Below are 12,757 nucleotides of genomic sequence, written 5' to 3'. Positions count from 1 at the left end.
AAGTTGTTACAGTCTAGCACACAGGAGCAATCATACATAATAAAGGCATAATGTGCTAATGTTAAATATTTTCCCCCATCACCACTAGAGGGGTGTGGCGTTATGTTTGTACGGTTTTGGGGCATGCTTGTTGACTTCCTCTTGTGTAGTTTAACGGAGAAAAAATATACGATGCAAGATGGACTGCATTAATGTGGATCTTCAGCTCATCAACATTGAACAAATGTTGATTATACAAATGTTGAGGCGCAGGTGACGCAGAAGACGGCTTCGAGGCAGTCTGTCCAACCTTTGATGCCGCATAGAGAGTTCTAGCCTCGGGTGGAAACCAGTTAGCTGTAGCGGCTAGCTTCAAACTGGTCCAGCGTTTTGTCCGAGGTCTGCAAAGCCCCTCCACCCGATTTGTTTGCCGTGTCCTCCAAACAGCCAGTGGGAAGCCATAGCAGATTTCTGGCATGTATGGAATATCCCAAACTGCGTTGGAAGCCTTGATGTTAACGTTATCATAAAAGCACCGAGGCACTCTCAATCAGTGATGATGTATCGTGTGTGAACTGTCCGTTAAACATCAAAACAACTTTTTTGACACCAAACCTGTGCTTTGTTCTTCATATACTTGAAGTGTGACACATAAATAAGTCACAGACCCACAGCAAACATATGTACACAATAAATGATGAAGGGCACCGACCAAAAATACGACATAAAGTGATAAAAAGCTGGCAGTTTTTCACCGATTCGGTCACCGCTTTGAGTGGCCATTCGATTCCGAACACACACATACTGTACTTGTCTCGGTGGTTCTCCTCCCACGGATTGCTTGCCATTTGGCAATCTTCATAATAACTTGACGAGACATTGTAGAAGTTGTCGTACTTGCTCTTCGTTGATACTCTCGTCAGCTTGGTCCATTTTTGCATGTGGAAAAATGATTTTTGAGAATGGCGTTGATTTCGCGCTGAACCGGAAACAGTCTGAGTGGACCAATCATAGTCCATTTCCACCACGTCGCACGCGTTGACGTGACGCGAAGTCAAGAAAAAAAAATCCTCTTAAATCGGGTCTTCGTTGACGGCGCAGGTCTGACGCGGAAGCATAACTTGGCCTTTACACATCTAAGGGAGTTCACACAGGACTGGGTGCAATTTGAAACACTCAGAGACATTGTCGGTACCAGGATTAGTGATGAGGTAGCATAGAATGGGATGTCAACATATCCACACTTACAGGTGATTTACATATTACTGCTTTCCCCACCTCATATCGCCGGCATTATGTACGCTTGAACCCACGTAATCAAGTCTCCTTTTGATTCACCTTCCCTCCTCTTTTTCCTGCTTATCAGCCCCCAAACATGGGGTCCATGGGTGAATATACAGTGGGGAGAACAAGTATTTGATACACTGCCGATTTTGCTGGTTTTCCCACTTGCAACGCATGTAGAGGTCTGTAATTTGTATCATTAGTTCTCTTCAACTGTGAGGGACGGAATCTAATACAAAAAAAACAGAAAATCACGTTGTATGATTTTTAAATAATAAATTTGCATTTAATTGCATGAAATAAGTATTTGATACATCACAAAAATCGAACTTAATGTTTAATACTTTGTTTGCTATTACAGATACCAAATGTTTCCTGTAGTCCTTGACAAGGTTTGCACACAATGCAGCAGGGATTTTGGTCCACTCGTCCATGCAGATCTTCTCCAAAGCCTTCAGGTTTCGGGGCTGCTGCCGGGCAACACGGATTTTCAGCTCCCTCCATAGATTTTCTATCGGGTTCAGATCTGGTGACTGGCTAGGCCACTCCAGGACCTTAAGATGCTTCTTACGGAGCCACTCTTTAGTTGCCTTGGCTGTGTGCTTTGGGTCGTTGTCATGCTGGAAGACCCAGCCACGACCCATCTTCAGGGCTCTCACTGAAGGAAGGAGGTTGTCAGCCAAGATCATACATAGCCCCATCCATCCTCCCCTCAATACGGTGCAGTCGTCATGTACCCTTGGCAGAGAAGCAGCCCCAAAAAATGTTTCCTCCTCCATGTTTCACAGTTGGGATGGTGTTCTTGGGGTTGTACTCATCCTTCTATTTCCTCCAAACACGACGAGCCGAGTTTAGACCAAAAAGTTCAATTTTGGTCTCATCCGACCACATGACCTTCTCACATTGCTCCTTTGGATCATCCAGATGGTCAGTGGCAAACTTCAGACGTGTCTGGACATGCACTGGCTTCAGCAGCGGGACCTTGCGTGCGTTGAAGGATTTTAATCCATGACGGCGTAATGTGTTTCCGATGGTTTTCTTCGAGACTGTCGTTCCAGCTCTCTTCAGGTCATTGACCAGGTCCTGCCCTGTAGTTCTGGGCTGATCCCTCACCTTCCTCATGATCAGTGATGCCCCACGAGGTGAGATCTTGCATGGAGCCCCAGAACGAGGCAGATTGACCGTCAACTTGAACTTCTTCCATTTTCTAATAACCACTCCAACAGTTGTTACCTTCTCACCGAGGTGCTTGCTTATTTTCCTGTAGTCCATCCCAGCCTTGTGCAGGTTTATTATTTTATCCCTGATGTCCTTACACAGCACTTTGGTCTTGGCCATTGTGAAGAGGTTGGAGTTTGTTTGTTTGAGCATGTGAACAGGTGTCTTTTATACAGGTAACAAGTTCAAACAGGTGCAGTTACTTCCGGTAATGAGTGGAGAACAGGAGGGGTTCTTAAAAAAGAACTAAGAGCCGAAATATTTACTAATAGGTCATGTATCAATTACTTAATTCATGTAGTTAAATACAAATTTATTATTTAAAAATTATACAATGTGATTTTCTGGATTTTTGTATTAGATTCCGTCCCTCACAGTTGAAGAGAACTTATGATACAAATTACAGACCTCTACATGGCTTGCAAGTGGGAAAACCAGCAAAATCGGCAGTGTATCAAATACTTGTTCTCCCCACTGTAATTAGCTAAACATAGCACCACTATGTTCATAGGTAGCATAGGTGTGTAATTAGGCATGTCTTGTTGTTGTTTGTTCTTCACCTCTTCTGTCTGTTTCCTTCCTTTCTGTCTTGCCAAAACCATGCTGTTTTCTCCTAATAAATAAAACAAAATGAAGCATATCAAACTCCCATGTAATGCATTAAAAAGGACACTCAGATTCTTATTGTCCGTGTCTAAGCAGCTAAACAGAACAGATAAAAAGAAAAAAAATCTAAATAAATATTTTTTTTTTAAAGAAAGTGGCCATATTCCAGTAACGTGGCACACATCATGCAGTAGCAATTATTGAGAATCAGCTCCAGACCACTTAGAGTTGTGAATCTTAATCATCTCTAAAAGAAAGACGTTTGGGCTTGAGTAGGTCCCAACCTCCGCTCTACCTCCTCACTGCCAGGAAACCTTTCGCGTGTCTGAATTCCAGTTGAAGGTCTTGTTTGCCTGCCCACTCTTCGCTGAATAAATCATCACAAAGGCTGTGAAAGAGCCACATCCTTTTGTCACTTATAATTCAGCTATATTGTGTGCCGTTTGTTGCATTGCACTCAATCTTGCCTAATGTAACATTTTAAGCTAGCAAATGGATACGCTAAAAATAACTACTTTGATTCTTGACAAATTCCCAATAGTTTTTTTAGATGATTCGACTGATGGGTTGATGTTACTGTTGTCTGATAACGACTTTTTAACCGATATGCCGATGTTTTCCAACTCCAAAAAATACAATACCGATATCAAACCGATACGCGGTCGTAGAGTTAACATATTAAGGCTACTTGTATTGTTATGTGCTACCGAGGTGTAATTGCGAATGGCCAATTCTTGTCGTTTCTTTGGAGTAGGGCGGCAGCTATCAGTTATTTAGATAATCGATTAATCTATCGATTAGTTAGTTCAAATAATCGAGTCATCGGATTACGAACATTTAATGCGTTGGGGAATACACTTATGGAGAAGCAAAAAAAAGTGTTTATGTCTGCGAGAACCTTTATTTTGGCTTGCGAAGATTGCACTTCCAAAAGAGCATGATATTCCTAATTGCACTTTCATTTTACAAGAGCAATAGATGCATTTAAAACTTAAAATTTAGTCTAAAACGTAAAAAACTGAATAAATGAATGAATAATTTAGGATTTAAGTAGAGCTGAAACGAATACTCGAGCAACTCGAGTAACTCAAGTTTCAACTCTGATCCGAGTAATTTTATTCACTTCGAGGAATCGTTTAATTTCGCCAGCTCTAAGTATCACGTTGTGCCCGGACTACTTTTAATGCAGGACAACGCGCTGATGTCACATGCGTAGAGGGAGAAGCAATAAAAAAATATTTTGAAAAAAAACCTTTCTGCAGCCGACTGCCGCTAAAAACTAGCCCGCATGATGCTACGATGGAAGCAGGTAGCATCTGATGCGTCTCATAGATATCACATGTATTTTAAGCTAGATGCGGAATTCCTGAGTCAGCTGTGTTGGTAAACAGCCGCCATCTTAAAGCAATACACTTCTCAGCGCTAATAAATAATATTAACGTTACTGTCACTCGCTCACGTAACGTTAGCCCTGCGGAGGGCTAGGTTTCTTAGTTATGACCACTGTCAATGCGTGGCTAACGTGTCTTACATACAGGCTTTATTTAATCTGTGAAAACATAGCGCTGTAGAGTGATAAGGGTGTAAAATGAAAATATGATAAAGCTAACTGTCAATTTTAGCTCAGTAGTCATTGCTGGATAAAACACCAAGTAGCACTGGTCCCTAATGTGCTCCAATACAGCAGGCATCATACTGTAATGTTGACAAAGAATCACCCACTTCCTTAGGTTGCAATTATTTATTTTTTGGGAACTTGTGGAACGACAACAACAATAGGAAGGCACGTCTCTCACTCTACCGCACCTCCCTCACCCCCGCACGTCACGCAGTGCATTCAGGAGCACACGCATATATCCACGCCATATTATAACCTGATATGTTACATTTATTTTGAACACTGCGAAAACCTCAAAATCCTATCAGGACTTACAGTTTAGACTAACTTAAAACTTCACTAGAAATTTAAAATGGCTTGACACAAATGGAAATTCAATTGAAACACGTGGGAAAAACACCTTTTAAGTGATGTGTGTTATCAAGCGTAATGGCATTTTTAGGTAAGAAATATACATATTTATATAATATCTAAAAGTTTTTGGAGTGAAAGCAGTGAATTGGTCTTTTTTTTTTTTATTATTATTCTAGTCACATCTGAGAGGCAATTGTTGGCTGTTTTCAACAATGTACATCAAAAATAAAGACGTTGATTGACTGGAACTGGTTCAATATTAGATGAAATGTCTTGTTTTGTCATGTATATGTATAACTGCTCTTTACCTAAAAATGTTTTATCCGATTACTCGATTAATCGATAAGATGTTCAGTCAATTACTCGATTACTAAAATATTCGATAGCTGCAGCCCTAGATTTAAGTACACCAAACAATTGAACAATTGGCTAACTTGCATAGCAAAAGTCCCCAAGCTTAAATACTATAAAATGCTAACTTTTTTTTTTTTTCCCCCCAAGTGCTTAACAAATCGTTCAAACACATATTCCCACAAAAAATTGCTAAATATAATGCTAAAATAATATGAATGTCCTATTTTAAAGCTGTTTTCATATATAGTGTGTGCCACATGATAAAGCGCATTAGTAGTAGTACTACTAGTAATAGTGGTTGGGATTGCATTTTGCATCCACTAGATGGCGCTCGCTCCCTCCTACAGGCGCTACAGAGCTATACCAGCTAAAACAAACCAACTGAGAGACCCATTTATTTCCAGGAGGTTTCACCATACTCAACTCAAGTTTGCGCTGAAATGTCATTGTCATTGCACTGCTAATGCCACAACATCGTCACATACATGTCACTAAGTAATATGAATGGCCTGTTATAAAACTGTTTTCATATATGGGCGCACCAAGTTATTCGGCATATTAGTAGTAGTAGCAGTAGTGGTTTGGATTGTGTTTTGCATCCACTAGATGGCGCCCCCTCTGGCAGGCGCTACAAAGCCATACCAGCTAAAACTAACAGACCGAAACCCCATTTCTTTCCAAGAGGTGTCACCATACTTAACTCAAATTTGCGCTGAAATGTCATTGTCATTGCACTGCTAATGCCACAACATCATCACATACATGTCACTAAGTAATATGAATGGCCAATTTTAAAACTGTTTTCATATACAGGGTGCACCACATTATACAGCGCATTAGTAGTAGTACTACAAACCCATACCAGCTAAATCAGACCAACAGAGTGACCATTTCTTTCCAAGAGGTGTCACTACACTCAACTCAAGATTGCGCTGAAATGTCACTGTCATTGCACTGCTAATGCCACAACATTGTCACATGGCACTAAGTAATATGTTCTCAGACATCTTTCTCAATCTGCGTACTGCAAATTTGGGGTGTGAAAATAAATCTAAAAGGTGATATATCCCAATGCTTTGTAGCCCAAAAGATTTTCCTGGCGATTGAGAACCAGGCGAGTAGGGCGAGATGACAGTCGACTGTCAAATCCAAGGATTTTCAAGGATTTCAAGGACTAGTAATGAGGAACTAAGTACAACAAAAGTACAATTGGCAAACTTGCATAGCAAAAGTCCACTAGCTTAAACTGTTACATATACTGTACTTCTAAACTAAATAACAAATGCAAAAAACATTAGCTCACACAAAAACATACCTAATGTTGGTCTTAACAGGGAGCAGCTGGGTTCAGCCATGTTAAACTACATGCAACACTTTCAAAACAAACCATTGTAGCGTTACTGTAATTAAACGAATCCTCGATCGTTTTCCTAATCAAATTACTCGAGTTAATCATTGCCGTACTACTTTGGAGTACATTTCCGCAGCCCTCGGGGGCCCCTTTATTGGCTGGGGTCCTAAGCAAATAAGGCTTTGCCTGTCCGCTAGCCCCACCTCTGGATAAAAATTCAGTTTAATTTGACTATTCAAAACGGATTTGAAGTCTACTGACGTCAATCTTAGCCGATGAGCTAAAGCTTAATAAATAAATGAACACCTTTTAAAAACCCGTTCTTTTTTACCCGATTCCGATCCTCTGAAAATGACCTCATGAAGGCCATTTTCTGAAGCCGACTTTTAATATGTATTCGACATGCTTGCCATAAATTGCACGAGCCTACGCGTGCCATAAAGTCTGTCATCCAGGGAAATGAAAAGCCTTTTGAAATGAGTCCACCTGGGATCTGAGAAAAACAACATTAATTTGATTTTGTTTGTTTGGACCTTCACGTCCCTGTGTGGCCTCCGTCCTTGAATTTCCCCGCGTTATTTACCAATATTCAAGCCGTGCGGACAATTAGAAAACGGAGAGGACAAAAAAAACAACATAAACAGAAGTCGAGAGAGGGTACGATTGCGCGTATCCCCCGACGTCTCGTTTAGAGAGCATACAGACAGGCGCGAGAAAATGAGGTGGATTAGAGGCGTGCTACACTTCCGATCTTAGCATGTCTTCAGGGGGTTGCGCTCCTCGCAACACCCCTTGCCCTCCTGCAAACAGCAGGATGCAGCGCGTCGAGCTGCTGACATTAGATTGAGCCTAATTGCGTGGTGTTGATTAGCGGAAAAGAAACTCTGGAGTAAGTCTGAATTCAAAACGAAAGGTCATGATGAAGCCGTGAAAAGACATGAAGGAATAATAAATACAAGTTGAGCAGTTTACCCACGTACTGTTTTTATCTCGAAGAACAGAGGGACTGAAACATCAACAAAGGAATCCATTTAACTCGTGGAGTACTTGAGGACATGCCCATGACTAGCCAATGGTAACAGATGAGCCACTATGATCTGAGTCACAAGTCCTGAGTCTTACCTGTTGTGGGCAACCCGAGTCGAGTCGAGTCTCGAGATCATGTCAAACCAAGTCGAGTCGAGTCCCCAGGTCATGTCGAGCCGAGTTGAATCGAGTCTCGAGGTCATGTCGAGGTGAGCCATGTCAGAGGTTTTAAAGTCGAGTCGAGTCTCCAGGTCATGTCAAGTCGAGTCTCCAGATCATATCGAGTCTCCAGGTCATGTCGAGTCGAGTCTCCAGATCATATCGAGTCTCCAGGTCATGTCGAGTCGAGTCTCCAGATCATGTCGAGTCTCCAGATCATGTCGAGTCGAGTCTCCAGATCATCTCGAGTCTCCAGGTCAAGTCGAGTCGAGTCTCCAGGTTGAGTCGAGTCGAGTGGAGTGGAGTGGAGTCTCCAGGTTATGTCTCCAGTCCACCCACAAAGTGTTGCAGCCTTGGGGTTGTAATGAAAACCGATACTTTGGTACCTAGTCAATGCTAAGATTCTGAAAATGTGCCTTTTCTGCTGTACCTGAAGTATCGTCATGTCGAGTCGAGTCAAGTCTCCAGGTCGAGTCGAGTCTCCAGGTCGTGTCGAGTCGAGTCGCCAGGTCAAGTCGAGTCTCCAGGTCGAGTCGAGTCGAGTCTCCAGGTCGAGTCGAGTCGAGTCTCCAGGTTGAGTCGAGTCGTGTCTCCACGTCGAGTCAAGCCGAGTCTCCAGGTCGAGTCGAGTCAAGCTGAGTCTCCAGGTCGAGTCGAGTCGAGCCGAGTCTCCAGGTCGAGTCGAGCCGAGTCTCCAGGTCGAGTCGAGTCTCCAGGTCGAGTCGAGTCGAGTCTCCAGGTCATGTCGAGTCGAGTCTCCAGGTCGATTCGAGTCGAGTCTCCAGGTCGAGTCGAGTCTCCAGGTAATGTCGAGTCGAGTCGAGTCTCCAGGTCGTGTCGAGTCAAGCCAAGTAACAAGGTTGCAAAGATGAGTTGTGTCATGTCATAGGTTTTCAAGTCAAGTCTCGAGGTCATGTCAAGCAGAGTTGTGACAAGTCAAAAGGTTGTTGGGATGAGTCGTGTCAAGTCAAAAGGTTGTTGAGTCAAGTCAAGTCTCGAGGTCATGTCGAGCCGAGTCGAGTCGAGCTGAGCCAAGTCACTTGGTTGTAAAGATGAGTCGTGTCAAGTCAAAGGTTGTAAAGAAGATTCGTGTCAAGTCAAAAGGTTGTTGAGTCGAGTCAAGTCTCCAGGTCATGTCGAGTCGAGCCAAATCACAAGGCTGTAAAGATGAGTCGTGTCAAGTCAAAAGGTTGTTGAGTCAAGTGTCCAGATCATGTCGAGTCGAGCCAAGTCAAGGTTGTAAAGACGAGTCGTGTCAAGTCAAAGGTTGTAAAGACAAGTTGTGTCAAGTCAAAGGTTCTAAAGACAAGTTGTGTCAAGTCAAAAGGTTGTCAGGTCAAGTCAATGCGCTTTCATCAAAGTTTAGGACACCGGAAAAATGACTCCCAATATCAGCCCTCCCTGTTCAAACAGATTGAGCGTCTGAAACACTTCACCCCTGCGACTTGCGAATACAATCCATGAACACGGAAAACATTTCAGTGCGAGCATTGATGTTTCACACGTCGGCAAACAGGAAGAAACACCAACCGCTGTGCTGCCTCACTGTGCCGTTCGCAATTAAGACAACGTTTTCTGCTGTGTTAAACCGAGGACGGCCAATTATGTGTTAACGAATCTAGGCTCTGTGGTTGTGTGATGAGGATTAGCGAAATGCTAATCACAATTACGTGATACAGGGACATAATCGGCAGAAAGGTTCTAAAGCGCTGCAGTTTTGGATGTTGAGTCAAACATTAATTTCTTATTTTGAAATGTTGACAATTTTACACGTTTTGACTAGCTAACATGGTTTTGAGAGAGTTTTGAATTAAAATAGTTTGCGGATATGGTAAATGGTGTTACACTTGTATAGCGCTTTTCCACATGTGCGATATGGGAAAAAATATCGTGATATGATCCATTTTGTATCACAGTAGCGTTACGGCATGATATGACACTTTTTTTAAAAAAATCAGTTATCTGCTGATACTTGGTAGAAGCATTTTGACTTTTAAGACTGCAATTTAACAAGCAGTCTTGTTTGGAGAGACAGCGAGAACCAAAAGTGGTATTTGCCATGTGGCAAAATTGATTTTGCCATGTGGCATTTTTTTCCCCATGTGGCGTTATTTTGCCATGTTGCAAAATGGATTTTGCCATGTGGCTTTTTTTTTTTTTTTTTTTTTGACATGTAGCATTTTTTTTTTTTTTTTTGCCATGTGGCACAATGGATTTTGCCATGTGGCATTTTTTTGCCATGTTGCAAAATTGATTTTTTCATGTGGCCTTTTTTTAACATCTGGCAAAATGGATATTGCCATGTGGCATTTTTTTTTTTTTTTGCGATGTGACTTTTTTTTTTTTTTTTTTTTTTTTTTTTTTTTTTTTGCCACGTGGCGTTTTTTTTTTTTTTCTTTTGGTATATGGCATTTTTAAAAATTTTTTTGCCACGTGGTATTTTTTTTTGCCATGTTGCAAAATTGATTTTGTCATGTGGCATTTTTTTGCCATGTGGCAAAATGGATATTGCCATGTTGCATTTTTTTTTTGCTATGTGACTTTTTTTTTTTTTTTTTTTTTTTTTTTTTTTGCCACGTGGCATTTTTTTGCCATGTTGCAAAATTGATTTTGTCATGTGGCATTTTGCCATGTGGCAAAATGGATATTGCCATGTTGCATTTTTTTTTTGCTATGTGTTTTTTTTTTTTTTTTTTTTTTTTTGCCACGTGGCATTTTTTTCTTTTGGTATATGGCATTTTTGCAGGCCGCGCACATCCATGCCATTGACGGCTATAAACATCCAAATTTTTCATTCATTTTAAATGCAGAAATACATGTGTGGGTGTGATTTTTGACCATACACTTTACATTACAGCTCATTGATGTTCACCCGGCACCCAAGTAAGGCTAAGCCATTGACAACTATGAACGGCTATCTATGGAAAATTTGGACGTGCATAGCCGTCAATGACATGGACGTTCATGGCCTGCAAAAATATCATATACCCCCCAAAAAAATGCCACATACCAAAAAATGCCACAAATCAAAATCCATTTTGCATCATACAAAAAAAGAAAGAAAGAAATTTTGCCACATGGCAAAAAAAGTGAAACTCACATTTTTGTCTCGTCGTCGTCTCATCAGACGAAAACTGGCATTCGTCTCGTTTTGTTTTGGTCTCTCAAGACAAGATTTTAGAATTATTTTCATCATCGTCTTTAATTTGGGGCTATCTAATAAGGAGCTAATTAGTGGTTAGCTAACTTAGCTAACCCGATTCAACACTCAAATTGAGTTTTTCCCTGAGTAAGTAAAAAAAATTCAGGGAATTTGCTCGAAAAATGTTTAACTTGAAGCTCTGATTCTTGCAGTTCTTGGTCAGCACAACAATTTCTCATCCACTGTCTCCGCAATCCATCAGGCGACTCTTCATTATGCGTTTCAAGGACAGCTTGGAAAAACGTGCTACGACATGTTAAAAAGGCACTGCATTATTTTAATGGGTGTAAAACATGCGCGCCTTAGGGGGAACGAACACTTCTGCGTGCATACCTCCACGTTTTATTTACATTATAAATGCACAGAAAAGGACTGACTAATAGAACTTTGGTGCCTGAAAGCATCTGTCAGACCTTGTCAAGTAGGGATTTTCCATTCAATGTTATTTGCCTTTTTATACAAGCGTGAGGCGAAATCCTTGCCTCATAAACGTCCCAGCTCGGCCCTGAATTAAAACACAAAGAGAAGCATTCAAAATGCTCTTCAAATTTAATGACGACACGGCAACGTGCTGTAAAATGAGCTTTGTACGTCAAATGTGAAGCACAAAATAATCAGTGAAGGATATTTTTTGTCTTGTTTTGGTGACTGAAAACAACAGTGAGAATGGCCACACATTCAGATGACACTTTATTATGTGCGGTCTTTTCAGAGGATACAATATAAGTTTACAAGTTCAGACCCTGAAGTCTGTTCCACTGAGCAACATGGTATTTGGTTGACATATCACGGGGGTAAATGAAATAAATCCGGATTGATGTTTTGACTGCATAAACCAGGAATCTCAAATATAGAAATTAAAATAAGATCTCAGTGGAATGAATGAATGAAATATTTACTGTCATCATCATCGGTATCATTGACAATCATTGACAATTACAAAATGTGATATGATTTGCCCGAAGGAAGAAAGAACTGAAGAAAAAGACAAAGGCAGACGGGAGGAAGCATAAGCTTATCATTTTCCTGTCCCCCCCATACAGCTAAAGACGCACAATCAGACATGGTACAGTTACATACATCACATGGCCACAAACTTTTTCAAGAGGAGAGCAAGTGCCAGGAATTATTTGAAGTTTTAGTCGATGTTCAGAAATCAAATAATTTAAGAAAAAAAAAGAGAGAGGAGAGACATGATTAGGGGGCATTGTGATAAAATGAGTAAAGACTTTTAGTAGGGCAACAGCTATAGATTATTTTAAGAGTCGATTAATCGATGAACTTGTTAGTTCGAATAATCGAGTAATCAGATAAGGAACATGAGAAAATAAAATACCTGAGCTGAGCCTCAAACGGTATAAAAAATAAATAAATGAGGATCTATGTACAGCAAAAGAAAAATTGGCTAACTTATATAGCAAAAGTCTGCTAGCTTAAATGCTATAAAATGCTAACTTTTTTTTATACAATGCTCTTAACAAATGGTTCAGACACATATCCCCACAAAAAAATGTCTAAATATACCTATAAACTGAATTACGAATGCATTAAAAAACATGATCTCAAACAAAAACTTAGCTAATGTTGGTCTTAACAGGGAGCAGTT

The 12,757-nt window shown here is 40.8% G+C and overlaps 1 protein-coding gene across 1 annotated transcript in view; it reads left to right on the top strand.

Moving 5' to 3' along the window:
- The window catches only part of si:ch211-186j3.6 (neural-cadherin), a 689,510-nt gene that overhangs the window by 394,679 nt on the left and 282,074 nt on the right, over window positions 1-12,757 (top strand). The window lies entirely within an intron of this gene.

This window comes from Corythoichthys intestinalis, chromosome 1, assembly GCF_030265065.1.
Source record: "Corythoichthys intestinalis isolate RoL2023-P3 chromosome 1, ASM3026506v1, whole genome shotgun sequence".
Taxonomy (NCBI): Eukaryota; Metazoa; Chordata; class Actinopteri; order Syngnathiformes; family Syngnathidae; genus Corythoichthys; species Corythoichthys intestinalis.
This window is presented reverse-complemented; position numbering and strand designations above follow the sequence as displayed.